Here is a 22,185-nt window from a genome sequence, read left to right on the forward strand (position 1 = left end):
AATGTGGCTAATGAAAGTGATCAATTGGTTACAGCCTCTTTTGGTACCATGTGCAAGTAAAATTCATGCTGCATATGAAGCCAGAAATATCGTTGACCACAACCCATAAGCCACATTTTATTTATGCTGGCACATTTCCATTATTTATTCACAGACTTTCAGACTTAGTTTACCCTGTTCAAGTTTTGGAATACAGCTGTGGCATTAATTTCCACGACCTTATGTTAAGCAAAGCAATTTTAGTTCCTTCGGCTGCAAGCAGTTCCCATTACAAGACTGTTATGTCTCCTGAATTCTATAAGAAAATGGGTTTTACATGATGTGTGCTATTTACTTTCATTTCCTTTCCAGTGGCTATAATTAAACAATGCCAGAGAGAACAAACAACATAAAGAGCTCACAAAAATAATCAATTTACAGTGTGCATACAGTCTGAAACATTACAGCAAAAATGAGTGAAATTTAGAAATATTAATTTAATTGTTACATGGCTTTATTAGTTCAAACAAATTCTCTGAGTCACCTAACATGAAGAAGATAAGCCAACTAACTAGTTACAATGCAAGTTTAGTAGTCATAGGTTAAAAAATTCAATGATGAAAAGTAGCAATCTCAATTGAAGAGGTCATGAATGTAATGAAAAGGAATACTTTCGTTATGTTAATAAATTAATTTAGTTGAGACAATGATAGAGTGTGTAACATGGCTTCAATACCTCAATGATCTTTGTCAATGGCTTGTATTTTTCTCGGTCCCTTGTCCTATTTTGATCCCATTCAAACTCAAGAGTTTTATCTTTCCAGTTATCAGATATCCAGAATGGTGCATTCTAATTTGTACCTCTGTACTGGAAAACCCTAAACTATACATATATGAAATATTGATGTGTTTTTGGATCATAGGTAAAAGAGTAGACCATTCCGGCCCCAATTGCTATTAGGACTTGGCTGATCTTCTATTCAAATGCATTTACCTGCCTTAAATCCATATTGTTCCATAGCCTTTCTTAACCAAGGTCAATTGAAAACTCCAAATATCCCAGTATTCACAGAGCAGAGAATTCCAAAATTCTAACATGCCATGTTATATACTCTATCATTGTCTCATAAATAGCCTTTCCTGATTTTGTTCTCAAATGGCTTAGTACTAAATTTAAGTTTATGTTCCCTTCTTCTTGGTTCAACCATCACAGGACACAATTTATCTACCTGTAGACCATACTGTATTTGCTTTTAACACTTCAAGCTCATTGATCAGATCAGACTCAAGAGAATACAAGCCACGTTTGTGTAACCAGTCCTCATAATTGAAAGCTCTAAATATTGGCACAATTCTAAAAAATGCAGAGAGCTTTTATATCATTATCAATCATAATTAACATGTTACAAATTTAATATCAGTGAAATATTTCTATTTTACTATTTGGATTAAAAAAATTAACTAAGCATTATTTATCAAACAACAATTTGTTGATTCAGTTCCAAGCTTGCTGCACCGTTTTCCCTGTGAACATATTAAATACATCAGAAAATCAGCAGCATTTCTGTTCCACTCTCTCCTTCCGCATCTTGCCATACAATTGAGAGTTAATAGCTCTGTTGGTATGTTGCATAAACTAGTTGAAACACATATGCAAATCCTTAAGTAAGTTAATGGGAATGAGCTGTTAATGGTACATGGACCTCATTTTATTGTGATTGTGCTACAGAGAACTGAGCAAACTGACTCAGCCTACAACAGTAGCAAGCAGCCTCCAGTGTATAACATTACTTTTCTTTCATCTGGGAAGACATGTAAATATCTGCAAAGCTGACAAGAACTGTAACAGAGGATTGGATAACATGTTGCAGTGATGCATCAGACCCAACAAATAACTGGCTGAAAATGTTTAAAATCTGTTACAACATATAAACCTGCATAATTTTAATATGGTGGTTAAAAGTATGTATTACACTATGTTTTTATTAATGTTTTGATACATATCTGACTTATGCTGCAAATAATTTGTTTGACAAATATGATTTATAAAATCATAATTTTTTGAGTCATTTTAAATTTTTAATATATTGATTACAGCAGCATAATTCAATTAGGAAAGATTTTCATCTATTTTACTATATTAAAATAGATCAAAATAAAGTCATAGAGTCATAGAGTCACACTCTATGACTCTACATTCATCTATTTTAGTAGTTTGGGAAGCAGAATGCAAGTAGATTGATCTCAGTTCCTGCTGTATACACTACTGGTGTATATTATTTCTTTCAAATTGTTTTTGGAATGTGGAGTACATTGAAAAAGCTGTATCTGTTGTCTACCCCTCGTTGGCTACACAATGCTGCAATGATGTTATCAGGTAAGAGGAAGAGTTACATTTCCTAAGAGTGCATTGTACTAAGCATGTTTTCCATTGCAATGATTTCCCCCTCACTGAGTGAAAGTACTGTTTACCATCAACATTCAGCAAATAGTGGAGTAACCTTAACAGCTAGGTGAGATCAATGGCAGATGATGAACAGACAAAAACAAATTACATCTCTCATCCCTTATACGAGGAAGAAACGTAAAGATCATGGAGAGGGAGATCATTGTGGGTTGTTGAAGTGGTGAAGTCAGAGTGATTGTACCAACTTTGCAATTGTCATGACAATGCTTTCTGCTTCAACTACTCTACATAGTGGTAAGATCCACATTCTCAGAATATTCTAAATAAATTCTTCATTAAATCTACAGTTGAACTTACATTTCAGTTTCCTTTCTCAGCTCACTAACCAGGACGCTTTCAAAACAATAGCGCTTCATTTGCATGCATCTGCCTAAAAATACTGATAAAAAAAATTGTACGGATTTTACCTTTGCCTGTTTAAATACTGCACCACTCAAAATGTGTGAAACTGATGGGAAAACTACATGAAGCTGAGTCATTAGCTGAAACTTATGCAATTAAGACAACAATATTACATTCTGCACACAGGCACAAAAATTTCAAATGTCAGTGAATATGTTACTGTGGGAACAGAATTAAAAAGTAGCACAAGTTAATTTATGTAGATACTCCAATGCAAAGAAAGAAAAATATTTTGCCAATTCATAAAATCAGTGAAGGTTCCAAAACCAAACATGAATTTAAATTACTGAGGTCATTATGACGACAAAGCTTTCACAATATGCAGATAGAACGACCAGATTTCTGTGCAGAAGTCTGATGACAGTGGGTGTGGTGAGATTAGTGCATTTTCAGACAAACCACAGTGCACTTGGCGTTGATTCCAGTTCAGTGAAGTGACGTATAATAGTGGAATGAGTGTTGATAATGTGGCTGATTTTGCCTTCTTTAAGGATTTTCTGTTCAGCTGGACTCTTGCAGGGAGTTGTCACAATTTCAGCCCTTTTCAGTAAGAATGATTCTGCTGCTTGTCTGAATGCATAATCTTTTCATCTGTGATCTGATTCAAAAAAACACAAGATACATACAACAGAAGAATGCAATTTTAAAAGCAGAAATAACACTGGAAACATGAACTGAAAGATCGATTAAAATTTAGCTGAAAATCCAAAGTATGCTAATACAGTGCCAAACAGCAGGGTGAATTTTATTCTTCAGAGCCACTCATATTGGAGGAGGCCCGTCATGAATCAGGAGCCCACAAGTCTGAGGACAAGATCTTCAATTACTTTTTAACTGAATCATGGTATTATCACCCAGCTTCAAGGTGCTCCCACCAGTTGGAGTGAGCGGGCATAATGATCACACACAGCTGACTGTTGCAGCTTCCATTTTTAAAGGAACCTCAGTGAGGGACAGAATGGAAAACCTCACAAATGACATTGAGATACAATAATTCAAGTGATGGAATTTGAATGAGGGACGGCAGACCCCTAAGACATTTTGTTCCTCACAGTCAAGAGGATGTGGCTGTTTCAAAAACTGAGCAAGCCCATCTGGAAGTGACAGAGGGGGTGATCGGCATGAATTGAAGACCCTCACTCGTGTATACAGTGCACACGAGGTTCAATGACCTCATCAGGATAGGAAAAGCGACTGGCATCAGCCATTCAAGTTGTATACCCTTGGTCTGACTTCCCAGCATTCCCTTGTTTGGCATTTCTCAGAACAACCTATCTTGTAACTCCAACCATTTCTCTTTGTCTAGTTGCCTTCCCACATGCCCATCTAGACACTTCAATTCAATTTCAAGTTATTGACATTTCACTCCCATCCCATAGCCACACTCCACAAGTGTTGTCATTCCATTCTCTCAACACATTCCATTTCTCATTTTTTATATTTGTTCATGCATCGCTGTCTAGGCCAGCATTTATTGCCCATCCCTAATTACCCAGAGGGCAATTAAGAGTCAACCACATTGCTGTGGTGCAGAAGTCACATGTAGGCCAGACCAGGTAAAAGCAGGAGATTTCCTTCCCTAAAGGACATTAGTGAAGCAGGTGGGTTTTTATGGCAATCAACAGTGGTAACATGGTCACCATATGATTCAAATCTCATGATCTGCAGCTTTCCTTCCCTAAAGGACATTAGTGAAGCAGGAGTAATCTAATCTAATCTAACAGTGGTAACATGGTCACCATATGATTCAAATCTCATGATCTGCAGCAGTGGGATTCAAACCCAGGTCTCTAGAGGATTAAATTTGGGTTCTGGAGTACTAATAACATTACACTAAATCACTGCTTCATAGTTTTCTTCTTTCTGTCCTAGCAGGAGAAGAATATCAGAGAGATACAGAAGATAGAGGATGTCACAGTTTGTCAATTGTAACCAACAATCAATGTGGAGAGGGAGGTATGAAAATCTGCAGATCCCCACAATACGCGATGTTGGTGATAGAGAGACGGGGACTTCCTAGTTAATCTGAAAATAAGTTAAATCACTCTCTGTCACATGACATACAGTACTCACCCATGTTGACTTGGTGTCAGCAGCTACTGAAATGTGATGATGATTGGACCAAAGCTGACTTTGAACATTTTAGCACAGTGGCTCCAATTTGTATTCTTCTTTCATCTCACAGAGTTTTCAAACCTGACTGAGCATATGACTCAGCAGGATGATGAAGATAAATCATTGGAGGTCTCTCTATCTCTGAAAAAGCACCACACAGGATCTGCATTTTTCCTTTACCAGTTCAGATGTACACAACTCAGAAATCCTCCAAGATAAGGAACTGAGGTGTCACATAGAAGGCCACACATCACTTAGGAAACAGCAGGCAGTGGGGACAGGGAGAGTCTCTGTCGGAGTTTATGAACCACTTAGCTCTGCTCCCTTGCCGTAAATGCTGTGTTTTGGTTACGATTGATGAGGAGGACTATTCTGGTATAGCAGCAGTAAATGTGCGAGGTTCTGTCAGTATTGCAACAGCACACCCTTGGAGGGAAATTCGATGAGTTCATCTCTCCCATGAGTGCCATAACATTCATTTGAATGAAGAAGCTAGTTGCCTGCACAGGGTATCAGAAGCAATGGGAAACCAAGTGCATGCTCGAACAATGGCCTGGCTACCCAGTGTTTCACTTTAAATAGGATGGGGGAATACCTCACATTGGTCATTCAACACCTTAATGAAATGCAGAAAAATGCTCTCCAGCTCTGCGTCGGCAGAGAAATATAAACCGTGAGAAGGAATATAGAGAACGGAGTCTTAAAACATTGGGTTTTTGCTGAAAGTATTCCCACATCAATTCCCCTTACTATTCCTCACCTTAGACAGAGCCAGACATATTGGTTTTTGCTCAGTCATAACCTCTGACCTGCAAGGGTTCAGGTACACTGCAGTTTTTTCATGCAGAGGTGCGTCTATGGAATTAACTGCCAGAGGTAGTAGTGGATGGAGGCTGGTACAATGGCAACATTTAAAAGGCATTTGGATGGGTATATGAATAGCAAGGGTTCAGAGGGATATGGGCCACATGTTGGCAAATGGGACTGGATTAATTTAGGATATCTGGTCGGCATGGATGAGTTGGACCAAAGGGTCTGTTTCCTTGATGTACATCTCTGTGACTCTATGATACTCACAGGCACCAAAACCCAGAGGATATTGGCCAAGACCATGCAAACATTTAGCAGGGGAACAAGCAGCATGTCTTTAGTTCTACTGAAGCCATAGGTGTAGGAGCATGTCGTACTAATAGGAAAAGGAAGAGAAATGAGATCACTATTATTTGAAACTAGTTAAATTGTCACATTTATTATGAAGCACGATAAAATTTATTTCAAATTTCCAATGTCCAATTATCTCTTTCACTGCCTAATGTCTGCCATATGATTTTCAGATTTGAAGAGTATTATATGCTGGTGACAATATGACAAATGTCCGTGTCAGTGAGAAGGATGGATTGTTGTTTATGGGTATTTTTTGGACTGGGGATGGGGTACTGCAAATTCTGCATTGGCGTTCCTGATAGCCTCAGATCAGCTGAAGTGTGTCTGACTAAGTCATAAAATCATAGCATCATAGAGATGTACAGCACAGAAACAGGCCCTTTGGTCCAACCCATCCATGCCGGCCAGAAATCCCAACCCAATCTAGTCCCACCTGCCAATATCCGGCTCATATCCCTCCAAACCCTTCCTATTCATATACCCATCCAAATGCATTTTAAATGTTGCAATTGTACCAGCCTCCACCACTTCCTCTGGCAGTTCATTCCATACACGTACCACCCTCTATGTGAAAACGTTGCCCCTTAGGTCTCTTTTATATCTTGCCCCTCTCACCCTTAACCTATGTCCTCTAGTTCTGGACTCTCCCATCCCAGGGAAAAGACCTTGTCTATTTATCCTATCCATGCCCCTCATGATTTATAAACCTCTACAAGGTCATCTCTCAGCCTCCGACACTCCAGGGAAAACAGCCCCAGCCTATTCAACCTCTCGCTATAGATCAAATCCTCCAACCCTGGCAACATCCTTGTAAATCTTTTCTGAACCCTTTCAAGTTTCACAACATCTTTCCGATAGGAAGAAGAACAGAATTGCACGCAATATTCTAACAGTGGCCTAATCAATGTCCTGTACAGATGCAACATGACCTCCCAACTCTTGTACTCGATACTCTGACCAATAAAGGAAAGCATACCAAATTCCTTCTTCACTATCCTATCTACCTGCGACTCCACTTTCAAGGAGCTATGAATCTGCTATGAAATCCAAGGTCTCTTTGTTCAGCAACACTCCCTAGGACCTTATCATTAAGTGTATAAGTCCTGCTAAGATTTGCTTTCCCAAAATGAAGTACCTCACATTTATCTGAAGTAAACTCCATCTGCCACTTCTCAGCCCATTGGCCCATCTGATCAAGATCCCGTTGTAATCTGAGGTACCCTTCTTCACTGTCCACTACACCTCTAATTTTGGTGTCATCAGCAAACTTACTAACTATACCTCTTATGCTCACATCCAAATCATTTATATAAATGATCAAAAGCAGTGGACCCAGCACCGATCCTTGTGGCACTCCACTGGTCACAAGCCTCCAGTCTGAAAAACAACTCTCCACCACCACCCTCTGTCTTCTACCTTTGAGCCAGTTCTGTATCCAAAGGGCAAGTTCTCCCTGTATTCCATGAGATCTAACCTTGCTCACCAGTCTCCCATCGGAAACCTTATCTAACACCTTACTGAAGTCTATATAGATCACATCTACCTCTCTGCCCTCATCAATCCTCTTTGTTACTTCTTCAAAAAACTCATTCAAGTTTGTGAGACATGATTTCCCACACATAAAGCTATGTTTACTATCTCTTACCTGTCCTTGCCTTTCCAAATACATGTACATCCTGTCCCTCAGGATTCCCTCTAAAAACTTGCCCACCACCGACGTCAGGGTCACTGGTCTATAGTTCCCTGGCATGTCCTTACCAACTTTATTAAGCAGAGGCACCAAGTTTGCCAACCTCCAGTCTTCTAGCACCTCACCTGTGACTATCAATAGTGCAAATATTTCAGGAAGAGACACAGCAATCACTTCCCTAGCTTCCCACAGAGTTTTAGGGGACACCTGATCAGGTCCTGATTAGGTAATTAGGTAATCCAAGATGGAGGATGGGAAAAATTTCTGGCTGTAACAGCTGCTTCTTTTTTTAGATATTTTAGGTGTTGGAGGTGATTTCCTCAAATTCCAGGAGCAACAATTACTGTTATATATGCTGTTGCATTGTTTTGGAACTTTGGCGAGAAAAAAAGTCAAAACAACAGTACTTTTAAAAGGGAGAAGAAGAGGTCCATGGTGGACATACCCAACAAATAAATTAATGGCTATGGTTAGCCTGATCACACTCCTCTTTCTGTTCCCCTATCTCTTGCAAAGATGCAGGGTGGTCTTCACCTTCCTCCTCTTGTAATTTTAATCCCCAACACTACCAACCTCAGCCTCCAATGTTCTAGTGAAAATAATCCAAGTTTCTCCACCCTCTCTTTATGGCTAAAATATTCCAATGCAGGCAACATCCCTGTAAATCTCCTTTGTATTCTCTCCAAACCCTCCAAATCCTTCCTGTAGTGTGGTGAATGGAACTGCACACTATAATCCAAATGTGGCTTAATTTAAGTTTTATACAACTGCAACAAGACTTGCCAACATTTATACTATTGCCTGGACCTATGAAGGCAAGCATACACCTTCTTTACCACCTTCTCCACTTGTGTTGCTGCTTTCAAGGTGCTATGGACTTAGAAGTCAAGATCCCTCTGTATATCTTGCTCCTGAGGGTCCTGCTATTTACTGTATACTTTCCTCTTGTGTTTGATCTCCCAAGAGACATCACCTCATGCTTGTTCTGATTAAACTCCATTTGCCATTTCTCCACCCTAGCTTTCTAACTGATCTATATTGACACTGTATCCTTTGACAACTTTCCTCACTATCTGCAACTCCACCAATTTGTGGTGTATAATCAAACCACCTACATTTTCATCCAAATACTGTGAATACTGAGAAGCCTAGATAGAATGGACATGGAGAAGATGTTTCCACTAGTAGAAGACATTAGGACCAGAGAGCACAGTTTCAGAGTGAAGGGGTTACCCTTTAGAATTGAGATAAGGAGGAATTTCTTCAGTCAGAGGGTGGTGAATCTGTAGAACTCATTGCCACAGAAGGCTGTGGAGGCCAAGTCATTGACTTTTTTCAAAACAGAGAGATTAGTTCTTGATTAGTAAATGGATCAAGGATTGCAGGGAGGAGGCAGGAGAAGGAGTTGACAAACATATCAGCCATAATCAAATGGTGGAACAGATTCAATGGGCCAAATGGCCTATATCATATGGTCTTAAGGTCAAATCATTTATATAAATTACAAATAACAGAAGTCCCAGAGCTGATCCTTGTGAAAAACTGCTGGTCACAGATCTGAGTCAGAAAAACACCCCTCTACAACTGCCCTCTGTCTTCTGTAGCCAAGCCAATTTTCTATCTAACTCACTGTGAATCATGTATCTTAATCTTCTGGTCCAGCCTAACATGTCAGATGGTTTAGAAAAGACCATATAAGCAACATTCACTGCCCTATCCTCCTCAATCATCTTTGTCACTTCCTCAAAAAAATCAATCAAATTTGTAAGGTAAGACCTCCAAAGCCATGCTGAATAGTGTAAACAATTATGACAGGCATGGATAGGCTGGATAGTTGAAAGCTTTTTCCCAAGAGTGGAAATGCCAAATACCATGGGCATAGGTTTAGGGTAAGGAGGGGAAAGTTTACAGGAGATGTGCAAGGCAACTTTTTTTACGTAGAGGATCGTAGGTGTCTGGACTGTGCTGATGGGGAGGTGATAGAGGCAGTTATGAAAGCAATGTTTAAGAGGCATTTAGATAGACACATGCAGGCAGATGAGATGGCCAGCACAGACACAATGGGCCAAAAGGACTGTTCCTGTGTGTACTGTTATATGTTCTATGTTAATCACTGCACTGCCTTCTCATTTACTCATCACACCTCCTGCCCTCCCCCCAACAGTAACATCTGTGCCTTTCACTTTCATCTCTATTTCCTGCCTTTCTTGCACTTCAAGTGGGAAATAGAAAGAGTCAAAACAGATATGAGGCTACCCGACATTCTGTTCCTCACACCTATGTGGAGACCATCCTGACTCTGACAGTCCTGAACGGTTGACTGGCTAGGCCCAAGCCCTTGGACTGGTATTTGAGGCTGCTCTTGACTTCTTGTGCCAAAATCCCTGAATGAAGATTATCTCGCATGACTGAGATCTGCTAACAACTATGACCAGCCTTTGTGTTGGCTCTAAAAGTCAAAACAAGACAGAAGTAATATGAACTTGGTATCTCTGACTGAGGGGATGCAAAGTGCAAAGCAGCAGACAAAGCATTGCAAGGTAGGGATGTCGTGAGCATCCAGGTAGGCTCAGAGTGAATCATCACTATGACAACAAGTGAATAGCATGGAGATGCATCCTGGTTCACTCCATGATCCGGGTATGTGTCCCGGAGCACACAGTGTTAGTGTTTTCCGAGGACCAGGAGAAAGTGAGGTCTGCAGATGCTGGAGATCAAAGTTGAAACTTTATTGCTGGAACAGCACAGCAGGTCAGGCAGCATCCAGGGAACAGGAGATTCGACGTTTCGGGCACAGGCCCTTCTTCATTCCTGAAGAAGGGCCTGTGCCCGAAACGTCGAATCTCCTGTTCCCTGGATGCTGCCTTTTCCGAGGACCAGCATTGAAGAGCAGAAGCGTTCTCTAAATGGATCAGAGATGTGCCATGAATATTCTTAGAGGTTGGCACATGTCAGATGCCAATGTGCATGGAAATGAGGTGCATGTTGCTGTGTCCATGAAGCATGCCTGAGAAGTTCTTCGCCAGTGTCTAGTATGGAGGTCCTTCAGAACAACTGACAAACTGAAGTCTGCACGTACCACTTCTGACTTCCAAGTTAAGAATTCTCAACATCTCAGTGGCTTGGCCCATTGAGCAAAATACAAAGCTGAATTTAATGAGGCAAGTGGGACATTAATTAAGCATTTGACAAGTAATAAGTCCCCTTAGTTGACAACCACCTAGAGAAACTGTTGGCATCTATATAAAATTTGCAGTGCAATGCTTCTAGACTTCTCGCGATTCTGTCAGAAATCTTACCATGGGCTCCATCATTCAGCTGCACATAAGATTCTACACAGACTCCTATCTTTTGTGTTTTGCTGTAAATTCACCTCAAAACAAGTAAACTGGCAATGAAGCCGCAAAATTGGGAGCAATGCTGTTTAAGCTAAGGCAAATTAACTCATTATTGGGTTAATACATAGGAATCTTGTAGTTTGTACTCACTTTCCACATTTAAATAAGTGATATGGTTTAATGGTTCCTACTTCCAAATACAAATGTTTGCCTATGGTCCCTATTTTATAAATACATGTAGAGTGTTTATGTATGTTTTGAAATACATATTTCATGCTTATTAGATCATTGTGAGTTTGAAAATTTTAATACAGAGCATATTCAGATTCAAAAACAGTGCAAGACTTTTAAGAATTGCTCACAATGATTTTATTATATTTTAAGGCAGGTTGAAGGGATAGCATGAAAAATGACACAAATGGGATTAATTCTCCATCCGGCTATTTTTGGCATCGGGGAAGCAATGTGCATGAAATAAGGAAACCCAGAGGGTAAAGCTATTCCTGCCAACTCTTGGGAGGAAAACTCTAGAGGAGGTAGACATTTTCTGCCAAAAACTAGAAAGTACAACCCTGGCCTAGTTATGCACACACTTTATTTAAATTCTCCTGTTTTGTTGAAAAACAAAATGTTTTTCAGCATTATTTTCTTAACTTCAGAGAAAAGCCATCAATATAGCTTCAATAGAGTGGCTATGTATATTGCCCTGAACCTCCATTATGACATGCAGGAGCAGAAAATTCACCATTGAGTCAATGCATAGGAATCTTCAGTTTGTCCTGGACTTTTCAATCTCAGATTTCTTTGCCGACACTTCCCACATTCCCCCCTACTGACCCAAATGGCTTCCAGAAACAACCAGGTCACTCATCTGTGCCTCTTATTATCTGGGCTTCAGCTGTGTCATGCATTTAACATTAAAAATGCTTAACAGCTTCAAGAAGAAGTCTTAAATCCTAACTTCTCTGACTAAGTAGAAGTTTTTTACATATGTGAGTAAGTTTTACAAATTTTGCTCGGTTCTTTTCTGTCTTGATTTCCCTGTGGTTTTCTTGTAATTATCTAATCACAGCATTAAATGAAACTTGTTGATCTGTCAAATCTTTGTTTGTTCTACCTCCACAATGGAGCTAATTACTGTAATACCAAGCCTTTCTCTTTTCCTAAAATATTAATACGGTTCTTCTTCAAGTACATGTCCAACTTCATCTGAAATGTCATGACTTATTTGGCTGCACTAGTTACTTGTGATGTTCTATGCTGTACACTAATTCATCACCTGAAAAAATATTTTAAACGTTAATTCTTATTCTGGATACAGCCCATCTTATTACCAGTTTAACAACTAATGGAATCATCTGTTAACCGTCTTAAACATTTTCAGAATTACAGATATTTCAACATGATAACCTCTTGCTCTTCTCTGGCAAATACAGTGCTTCAAATTTTCAAGTCCCTCTCCATCACTATATCTTTCCTATTTGACAGTATCTAGGTAAACCATATTACATTTCTTCCATTGTATTTATGTGGTTCATCCAATTCAGTTCCTGGTAAATGGCAACTCCTAGGATGTTGATAGTTGGGCATCAGCAATGGTAATGCTGTTGAGTATCATGGGACAATGATTAGATTCTCTCTAGATGGTCCTTGCCTGATGCTTGTGTGGTGTGAATGTCATTTGTCAATTGCTTACCCAAGCCTGGATAGTGTCTAGGTTTTGCTGCATTTTGACATGGACAGCTTCAATATCTGAGGAGTCACGAATGGTGCTGAACACATGTAATCATCAGCAAACATCTCCACTTCTGACCTAATTTTGGAGGGAAGGTCTTAATGAAGTAGCTGAAGATGGTTGGACCTACAACACTACCCTGAGGAATTCCTGCAGAGAGGTCCTGGTATTGATTTTTCTGACATGATGCTAAACTGAAACTTCATCTGTCACCTAAGGTAGATGTACCAGATACATGATACCATTTTAAAAGGCTAAGTTCCACTGGGGTCCTGGACAATATCAATATCTATTCCTCAAGTAACTTGCAAAAGGAGGGGAGGTTGTGCCATGGTGCCAATGTCAATAGATTAATAATCCAGAATCCCAAGATACCATTTGAGGGAGGAAAACAAAGAACTTCAGATGCTGGTGATTTGAAGTTAAAAAAAAGAAATCTGATGAAGTGTCACTGAACTCAAAATTTTAACCCTATTTTTCTCTTTATGGATGATTGCTGACCTGCTGAGTTTCTCAAGCAATTCCTATTTTTGTGATATTTTGGGACATAGATTCCTATTCCATCATGACATATGGTGAATTAATTGAATAAAACCTGGAATAAGAAGCTGACATAATGGTAACCATTAGCCACGGTCAATGTCCTTTACAGAAGGGAATCTGTCCTTTCTTGGTCTGTCCTACATGTGACTCCAGATCCACAGCAACGTTCTTAACTGCCCGTGGAAATGGCCCAACAATTCATTCAGTTTAGGAATTAGGGATGAGCCATACATGTTGCCTTAGTCAGCAATACTCACATCCTATGAATGAATAAAAAGAATAGCTGTTTTGTTTCTCACATTACAGTGCACTGACAAAGCCTTAGAGGAAGTGAACCTCTGCTTTCAATCTACATAGAGAAAGTCACAGCACTGACTGACTGTATCCGTGCTTAAGTATAGTCTGGACATGCAAAGCTCCTCTGAAGTGCATCAGAAAACATTTTCCTTGTACTCTTGTTGTAGGAGTTGGGGCTTGGAGTGAAGCTTCTTCAGTGTCAAATCATGGAGCCTCGAGAGATGTGCTTGCTCCTTCTCTAGGTTGTTCATGATGATTAAGGGCAAGAGAAACCCTGAGAATGGGTCATTATAATGCCTTCACCTTCCATTTATGTAAAATCAGATAGCAATGCTGCAAGTATAAGACTGTGATATTTTCAGGACTGAATGACAAAGCTGATAAGAATAAACTACCAAATATAAGAAATGCAGGGAAAGAATGTTCATCATAGATGAAGGTTTCCAGGCTGGTAATCTGTGATCTCAGTGGTCTACTGGGCCGAGACTCATGCCAATACCTCACTTATATCAAGACGGTGCCAATATTTCCCAGTCTGAGTAACCGTAGCACAAATAATGGCATCAATCCGGCAAACTGGAAATTGCATTTGTCTACAATGAAGGACGGAGCAGTGAGAACACAGTTTTGACAGGAATATCAGAAAAGCAATGCAAATATTCCAGCAATCTATGGGACATTCTGACCTAATACATAACTCACTTTGATTATTTTCAATGAGGCATATCCTTAATGTCTCATTATTGTGGGTCAAATTATCAGCAAATTCAGACCCAATGCATATTACAAAAAAAGCCCACAAGACAAAGTTAAAGAAAACCATGTTAGAAATTTGACTAATTCATCCAACAAAGATAATACCTTTTGCAATATATGGTGCTAAAAATAAACTGAATGAATTTTTAAAATGTATTGCCTCATTTTTCATAATAAGTAAGGGGATTAAGTAAAGGCTTTAGATCACTAGTTGACATTGTGTTGGCAGCTGGCCAATATGCCAACACAGAAGAACATTACCTATCCAAACTTGCCTGGACATAGACAGGTGATGAGGTCAGATAACTAACATATGTGATTTCCCAATGCAAAGAACTGTGTAGCAGTTCCAGTCAGAGTCTGATCACAGTTAAGCACCTGGTTTGGATTAAATCAATAGGTCGTACTGTATGACACACTGTATCACTGTTTAAATTTGAACTGTGAGCAAACCTTGCTTCTGCTGGATGTGCAGGCTCCTATATGACTGAGATGAATAACTGATTAAAGTAGATAATGTGTCAGTTAATCATATGCAACAATGTCACCAAACGGAAATAACTTGCAAACTAAAATTAATTAAACTTGTGTTAATAATCATAACCTAAGAACTAACAAAGTTTGCCATCATTTCTACACTTCCACATAAAATTTCTACGTAAGACAAGGCTAAAGTATAGCTTGGGAGTTAGGTTTGACTCTTAAACACACTGATGCCAAAAGCTGTGAGGTTACCCCAGGCAGATGATTTGATACCAATTAGGTTTTGCAAAGTGTGTGTGATAGCTTCAATCGTATTTTTCATCCCAGGTTAAATATTTTTGTATTGGAAAAAAACAGTTGTACCATCTATGCTCTTCTAACATTAAAGATTAAAAGGCTTGGGTCTGAAATCATGAACAAGGCTATGTAGAGGCCTCTCAGTGCTGAGGTCAGTGTGAGCTCAAGCAAGGTGCAGCCTGCAGTGCAGCTTGAATTTGTTGACTGTGCATCATATTTTGCAGGTATTCGTCTGCAATGGAATGACAGGCTACAATAGACTCTGAGGAAAGAAAGCCTCCAAACATATTGTACTCATTCAGATTTAAAGCCCCAGAGATTGCACCTGGAGCATAATATTTTGGAAATGGCATTGCAGGCTGCTATAATCGAATGATGAATATGCCACAGGAGAAGAGATGAATATGACTTAACTGATGTTTACAGAAAACGATACTAAAAAAAAAGATAGCTGGAGGGGTTATGGCTGGTCCAAAAAGGGAACGGGATAATATAGATGTATTACATATTGATATAGAAGCTGAAACAATTCCATACCACTCCTCAGCTCAACTTGGACTACTTATCCATCCAAATGTTTAAATTGTAGTGTAATAAAACTGCTTCCAATTAATTCTACTGCCTCTCCCCTTTTTCTTACTTCTGTATTTATTCCGAAATTAAATGCCAAGATATATTTCATTGTTAATTGTCACACAGCTGCATCTGTTTCTCAGATATGCTGTTAGGTAATGATCTTTTATTTTAATCAATTGCCCTTTCTTTCCCATTTCATATACACAGCACATTAAAATTCATACATTTTAGTTTGGAGTTCCTTAGTTGGTAAGGGCACAAAGACTTTTTGGAAGTCTTCCTCAGTTAATCTAATGATTCTATTACTTCCATATATAGATGCTTGTAAAAACTAGATTTCCTTAGCTTGGAAAATCATAGCCCCAAGAAATTATGTAAGGGCTAATGAAGTAGCTCATTAGTCTGTGGATCACCAAACAACTTAGAAGAATCATAGAATCCCTACAGTGTGGAAACAGACCATTTGACCTATTGAATCCACACTGAACAGCATCCCAACCAGACCCAACCCCCTCTACTCCATCTCGGTAACCCTGCATTTCTCATGGCTAAACCACCTAGTCTGCATATCCCTGCACTGAAAAGGCAACATAGCATGACCAACCTACCTAAGCTGCACAGCTTTTGACTGTGGAAGGAAACTGAAGCACCTGGAAGAAACCCACGCAGATATGGGGAGAATGTGCAAATTCCACACAGACAGAAAATAAAAAGAATTGGCTTAACTGTAACTCTAGCGAAATGCTCAACAAAATAATATGCATACTAACTACTATCAATTAGCTGTTGCATTATAATAACATCCCACAAACAAATGCTTGGCGAAGCCAAATTCAACAAAATAGATTGTCTTACATGTAATTATAGCAGCAGGAACAGAACCCCAGCTTTTAGCTGTACCATAGACAGAATAAGAGTTTCCACATCCAGCTTCATGACCCCAGCAACTCCAAAAGGCTAAAACTGAAAATCTTGGTTCTGTGGGAGCTTCACACCATCCATTCAGGCTGCTTCAATTGTTCCAACTTAGAAAAAGCCTCAAGGCTTTGCAAGCTGTTTACTTTATCGGGTTTGATCAGATCGCTTAACAAATCTGACTCATTAGACTCCTCCATATTGAAACCAACGATTGTTTACTGGTGTAGGAATGATGCATGAACAAGTTAGAGAGGTGGAAAATGTTAGGGTCGAAATTCAATAGCTTAGGGCACAGGTAACTGAAAGCATAGCCACTAGCATTGAGGTGAAAATTGAACAATTGCAAGAGGAGCACAGACATCTCAGAGATTTATAGGGCTGAACACTTGATAGCCCATCTTTTTGATTTTTATGTGGTAAAATTATTTTATCTGCAGTCATGAATTTTAGGGCTGTTGTATCAATTGTTTGAGTTTTTAGATTTTAAAGCAAAATGAATTGTTGTAGTGGTCTCTACTGGTGTAATAAACAGCAACTTTGATTTTTATAGGACATTTAACACAATCACACACCTTAAGGGACTTCTGCCTTATTAAGTGATATTAAACTAAACATGATTTGATGTCTAACTATACAAGAAGATACACTGAGAGCCAGCAAGAATGCAAATTCAGATTGATGTAGGCCCATCCTGGACATCAAAAGTTTCTTTTACGTTTATTCCAACAGAACATTTGTGAAATATATAAACGTTCCACAAATGACTTCACCAGGGAAGGAAATTGCAACATCCTGATGAAGACTCTATTTTCTTCTATATAATTATAGGGGAGATGTGAACTGATACCATTCACCAATCAATATGAACCATGTGTAACAAATCAAAAATAACACAATTTTACCCCATTGCCAAGTCTTGGGTAAAGGCTTCTAGGACACTGGAGCAACAATGCAACAATGTACGGAGCAACTCCCCACTGGCCATAAATAGCACAGTGTGAGTAGTTAAAAATCACACAACACCAAGTTATAGTCCACCAGGTTTAATTGGAAGCACTAGCTTTCGGAGTGCTGCTCCTTCACCAACTGATGAAGGAGCAGTGTTCCGAAAGCTAGTGCTTCCAATTAAACATATTGAGCTATAACCTGGTGTTGTGCGATTTTTAACTTTGTATACCCTAGTCCAACACCGGCATCTCCAAATTATGACAAGGTGAGTAGACTCAGTTAGATAGATAGGAAATGGAAGATAGAGTTCGGAAATTCTTAATAGTGTAAAGTTTAGGAACTACAATATCTCAGATTATTATGTATAAGCATATTTTATATTGATAAGCAATTAACAGAATTGTAAAGAAATTTAAGTCTGAAAACAATTCTTGGCCTTGTTTTCTCTTCAACCAATCTGTCTTGAACCCAAACTCATGGATATGAGCATAAAACCACACCACAAAAGACCAAGAGCCTAAAAATCACAATCCAGGCCAAGGTGGACTACATATACATCCATTTCACATAGAACAGGGTTAGATAGTGATTAAATCAAAGCTCTGTGTAATTGAATATAGATGAAGGTAGCAAGGGAATTGTCAAAACTGAACAACTCTGTGGGGAAAAAGTATTGCCCAAGCATTGACAACCTGGTAAGGCACTAACTAATCAGCTTTTTGCCAAGTCAAAGACAACAATCCCAAACCTTTGTGATCTGCCAAATGTTTTAATTACCTCCAGAACCATAACAATGCAGACTTGCCACAGGTGAGTATTGCCTTGCTGTTGCTGCGAGCACAGAGATTCCCTATTGTGAAAGTAACTATGACTACTTCAACAAAAGTGGCTATCAGAAAGCTTGATCTGATTTCAGTTTTGTTTGGAATTTTCAAATGGTGAGAAATGACAATTTTCCATTCGACAACAATTGAGTCATGTAAATGTGTGAACTACTTGGGCTTTATTCATTGAATAATCACATTTCATTGGCCGGGAACTCGGGGGATATTAAGAGATTTATATCTATCTTGAAAAATATGATAATTACAACTCTAGCTATAAGTGAAATCAAATCTGTGGTTAGTCAATGTCTTATCCATAAGAGAAAATGCCACCATATTTAAGTAATTATTTCATAAAGTGAACTATTTTCAGTTGATGAAAACGCATCTTTCATCTCAATTAATTGAATGCAAAGAAACATTAGAATATCCTACAATCTTAGTGGTGAAGTTGAATGTTCACATTATGCTTACGTTTATTGTTTACACGTATGGAAACAAACCATTAAAACATGCTTTTGCCCCAGTTTCATTCTGGGATCATCAGGCACAGAAGCAGGAGAAATCCTGGTCCCCAGAACCAACTTGTAGTCAAAGTTTAAAATAAAATTAAAATATAAATCTTCCCTCTTGCTCATGTCCTGGCATTGCCACATACACTCGATGCTCCATCCATGCAGCCCTAGGCTCCTCTAGTCATTCTCACAGTTTCTTATACTCTGTACCACTCTATATCACCTTACATATTCTGTGGTCCCTCATGTACTTTGTACAATCTTGTGCTCCTCCATCCATCTCTACTATCCTTGATATGCCCATTTATCCATTCGTCATAACCCTTTCTGGCTCTGTGTCACCCTATATCCTTTTACCCATTCCTCATAGCCCTTTCTAGCTCCTATGTCACCCTTTGCCCCTTAACCCAGTCTCCATTGTCTCTCATAGCCCATGCGTCAGGATATGTCTATTTATCCTACACGTGAATCATTATAGCTTCTATGCCCATTCATATCAACTGATAGTCTCTTACTCACAATGCTTTCCTCTCTTTATCAACTCACCATGGGTAAACCTCAGGAAACATGTGTCAGCATCTATTAATGATGAGATTAGAACAAAAGGGTCAATACATTGAAATTGCTTCAACAAATCCCTTACGAAAGTAAGCATGTCACTTAAGTGCTTTACCCTTAAGTCAGCAAACATTTCCATTCAATAAGGAATTGGGGCTGTCTATCAAAATACTCATTGACTGGCAGTCTATAATAAAAATAATTGTTTTGAAAATCAGTAATGTAGCACAGATCCTATGGCAGTTTTACATGAGTGGGCAATATCCTAGCAATATCTAGCACTTATTTTTAAGTCCAATTTTTTTTGACAGATCTTTCACAACATTGACAATCCCAATGGGTTTCTGCACATTTTACAAACAAACATATGATCAATAGATACAGGAGCAGAGTAGGCTATTCGGTCCACCGAGTCTGTTCTGCCTGGCAATGATATCATGACTGATCTGATAATCTTCCACCTCACTTTCCTGCCTTTTCTCCATTGCCCTTGATTCCCTTACTGGTTACAAATCTGACTATTTCAGCCTTGAACATAGTTAATGACCTAGCCTCGGTATACCTCTATTATCTTCTGATGCCAAGAGTTCCAAAGTCGCAGAAAGAAAAGAATTAACTTCATCTCTGTCTTGAAAAGGCAATATCTAAGTTTAAAACAGTAGCCCCCAGTTCTGCAATAATCGTCAAAAAGAAACATCCTTTTTAAAGCCATTTTGTCGAGACCATTTAGGAAGTTATATACTTCAGTCGTCACCCTCCTTCCAGATTTCAGCTTAAACAAGCCCAACTTACCCAACTTCACATCATAAGACAATCTACTCATTGCTGGTATAAATCTAGGAAACCTCCTTTAAACTGCTTTCAAGGCATTTCAATCCCACCTTAAATAAGGAGATCAAAACTGCGTACAGTATAAAATACAGCCTCACCAATGCCACAACTGAAACAAAACATCCCTAGTTTTATGTCAAGATTAGAATGGTGCTGGGAAAGCACAGCAGGTCAGGCAGCATCCGAGGAGCAGGAAAATCAATGTTTCGGGCAAAAGCTGTTCATCAGGAATGAGGCTGGGAGCCTCGGGGGTGGAGATATTTATGATCAATTCCTCCCATAACAAAAAATGGCATTCCATTAGCCTTCTTGATTACGTGCTGTACCTACATACCAACTTTTTGTCAATCATTCACCAGAATAACTAAATTCGTTTGGACTTCAGGATTATTCAGTCCTTCTCCATTTTTTATTATTCTTGCCAAAGTGAAAAACTTCACATTTTTCCACATTGTACTCAATCTGCCTAATAATTGCCTACTCTCTCACACTTCTGACATCCCTTTACAAGCTCCTTCTGCTTTTTTGACAACACGTTTGCCTACCCATCTTGGCATCATCTGTGAATTTAGCTACCATGCGTTCAACTGACAAAAATTGTACAAAGCTGAGACCCTAGCACAGACACCTACAGGATTCCACAACTCCGACCAATCAGCCAAAGACTCTTTTTATGCATGCTTTCTGTTTTCTGCCAGGCAACCAATCATCTGTCCAAGTTGATAAGCTAACCCCCTCCCCACCCCACCCCATCCTCCACCCATCATGGGCTTTTATCTTCCACAATTGCCTTTGATCTAGCACCTTATCAAATACCTTCTTGAAATCCATGTACAGTACATCAGCATGCTCCCCATTATACACAATGCATGTTACTGCTCCAAATAGCTCCAATAAATTGGTGGAACATGATTTTCCTGTGATAATATCATGGTGACTCTTTCTGATTATCTTGAGGTATTCTAAGTGGGAGCTATAATCTTTTTATGATTAATTCTACACCTTCCTCAAACAGATGCCAAGCTAGTCAGTGAGAGTTTCCTCTTTTCTGCCTTCTTGTCCTCTTGAACAGGGGATTATATTTGTTACTTTCCATTCCTATGTAACTATGAATCTAGGAAATTTTGCAAAATTGACACCAGTATCTATGACTACTGCAGCAGCATTTTTTTTATAATATATTTTTATTAAGAAAAAATAGATTTTTAAATATTACAACAAATACAAAACAATGCAAATTCAAAACAGTACAAAAATAGTACAAAACTAAACCCAAATAATAAAAAAAATTCCCCAACCAACCCTCCTATACGAATGTATAAACATATATGGAGAAATATAAAATTAAAAAAAAACTAAACTAGTTATTTAAATAACTAAATAAATACCTAACAACAAACAAGTAAATAGTAATGACTCAGCCCAGCCAAACAAAACACTCATACATTCACAGTTCCTCCTCCCTGGATATTGGACTCATGAAACACAATCGTTACGGCTATATAAAAGCCCTTGTTAGTGTGGCAGATAAATCTGTGTCCAGGTATTTCAAAAAGGGTTGCCATGTCTTATAAAAATTCTCAGTTTTGTGGTGTACCATATTTGTGAGAAAACCCAGGGGAATATGCTTCATAACAATCTTCTGCCAACCCGACAGGCCTGAGCAGTTTTCTGATATCCAACCTAGCAAGATATTCTTCCTTGCACAGAATGTAAGAATATTGAAAAGTTTTTCCTTATGCGAGTCGC

General features: G+C 38.9%; 1 long non-coding RNA gene across 1 annotated transcript in view; it reads right to left on the bottom strand.

Annotated features, from left to right (window-relative positions):
* Positions 1–471: 471 nt before the first annotated feature.
* Positions 472–22,185, bottom strand: part of LOC122549825 — a 71,875-nt gene continuing 50,161 nt past the window's right edge. The window contains exon 2 of the long non-coding RNA XR_006311673.1: positions 472–3,446. This is a non-coding gene — a long non-coding RNA (uncharacterized LOC122549825). The remainder of the gene's footprint in view (positions 3,447–22,185) is intronic.

The sequence above is a fragment of the Chiloscyllium plagiosum genome, chromosome 5 (genome assembly GCF_004010195.1).
Source record: "Chiloscyllium plagiosum isolate BGI_BamShark_2017 chromosome 5, ASM401019v2, whole genome shotgun sequence".
Classification (NCBI taxonomy): Eukaryota; Metazoa; Chordata; class Chondrichthyes; order Orectolobiformes; family Hemiscylliidae; genus Chiloscyllium; species Chiloscyllium plagiosum.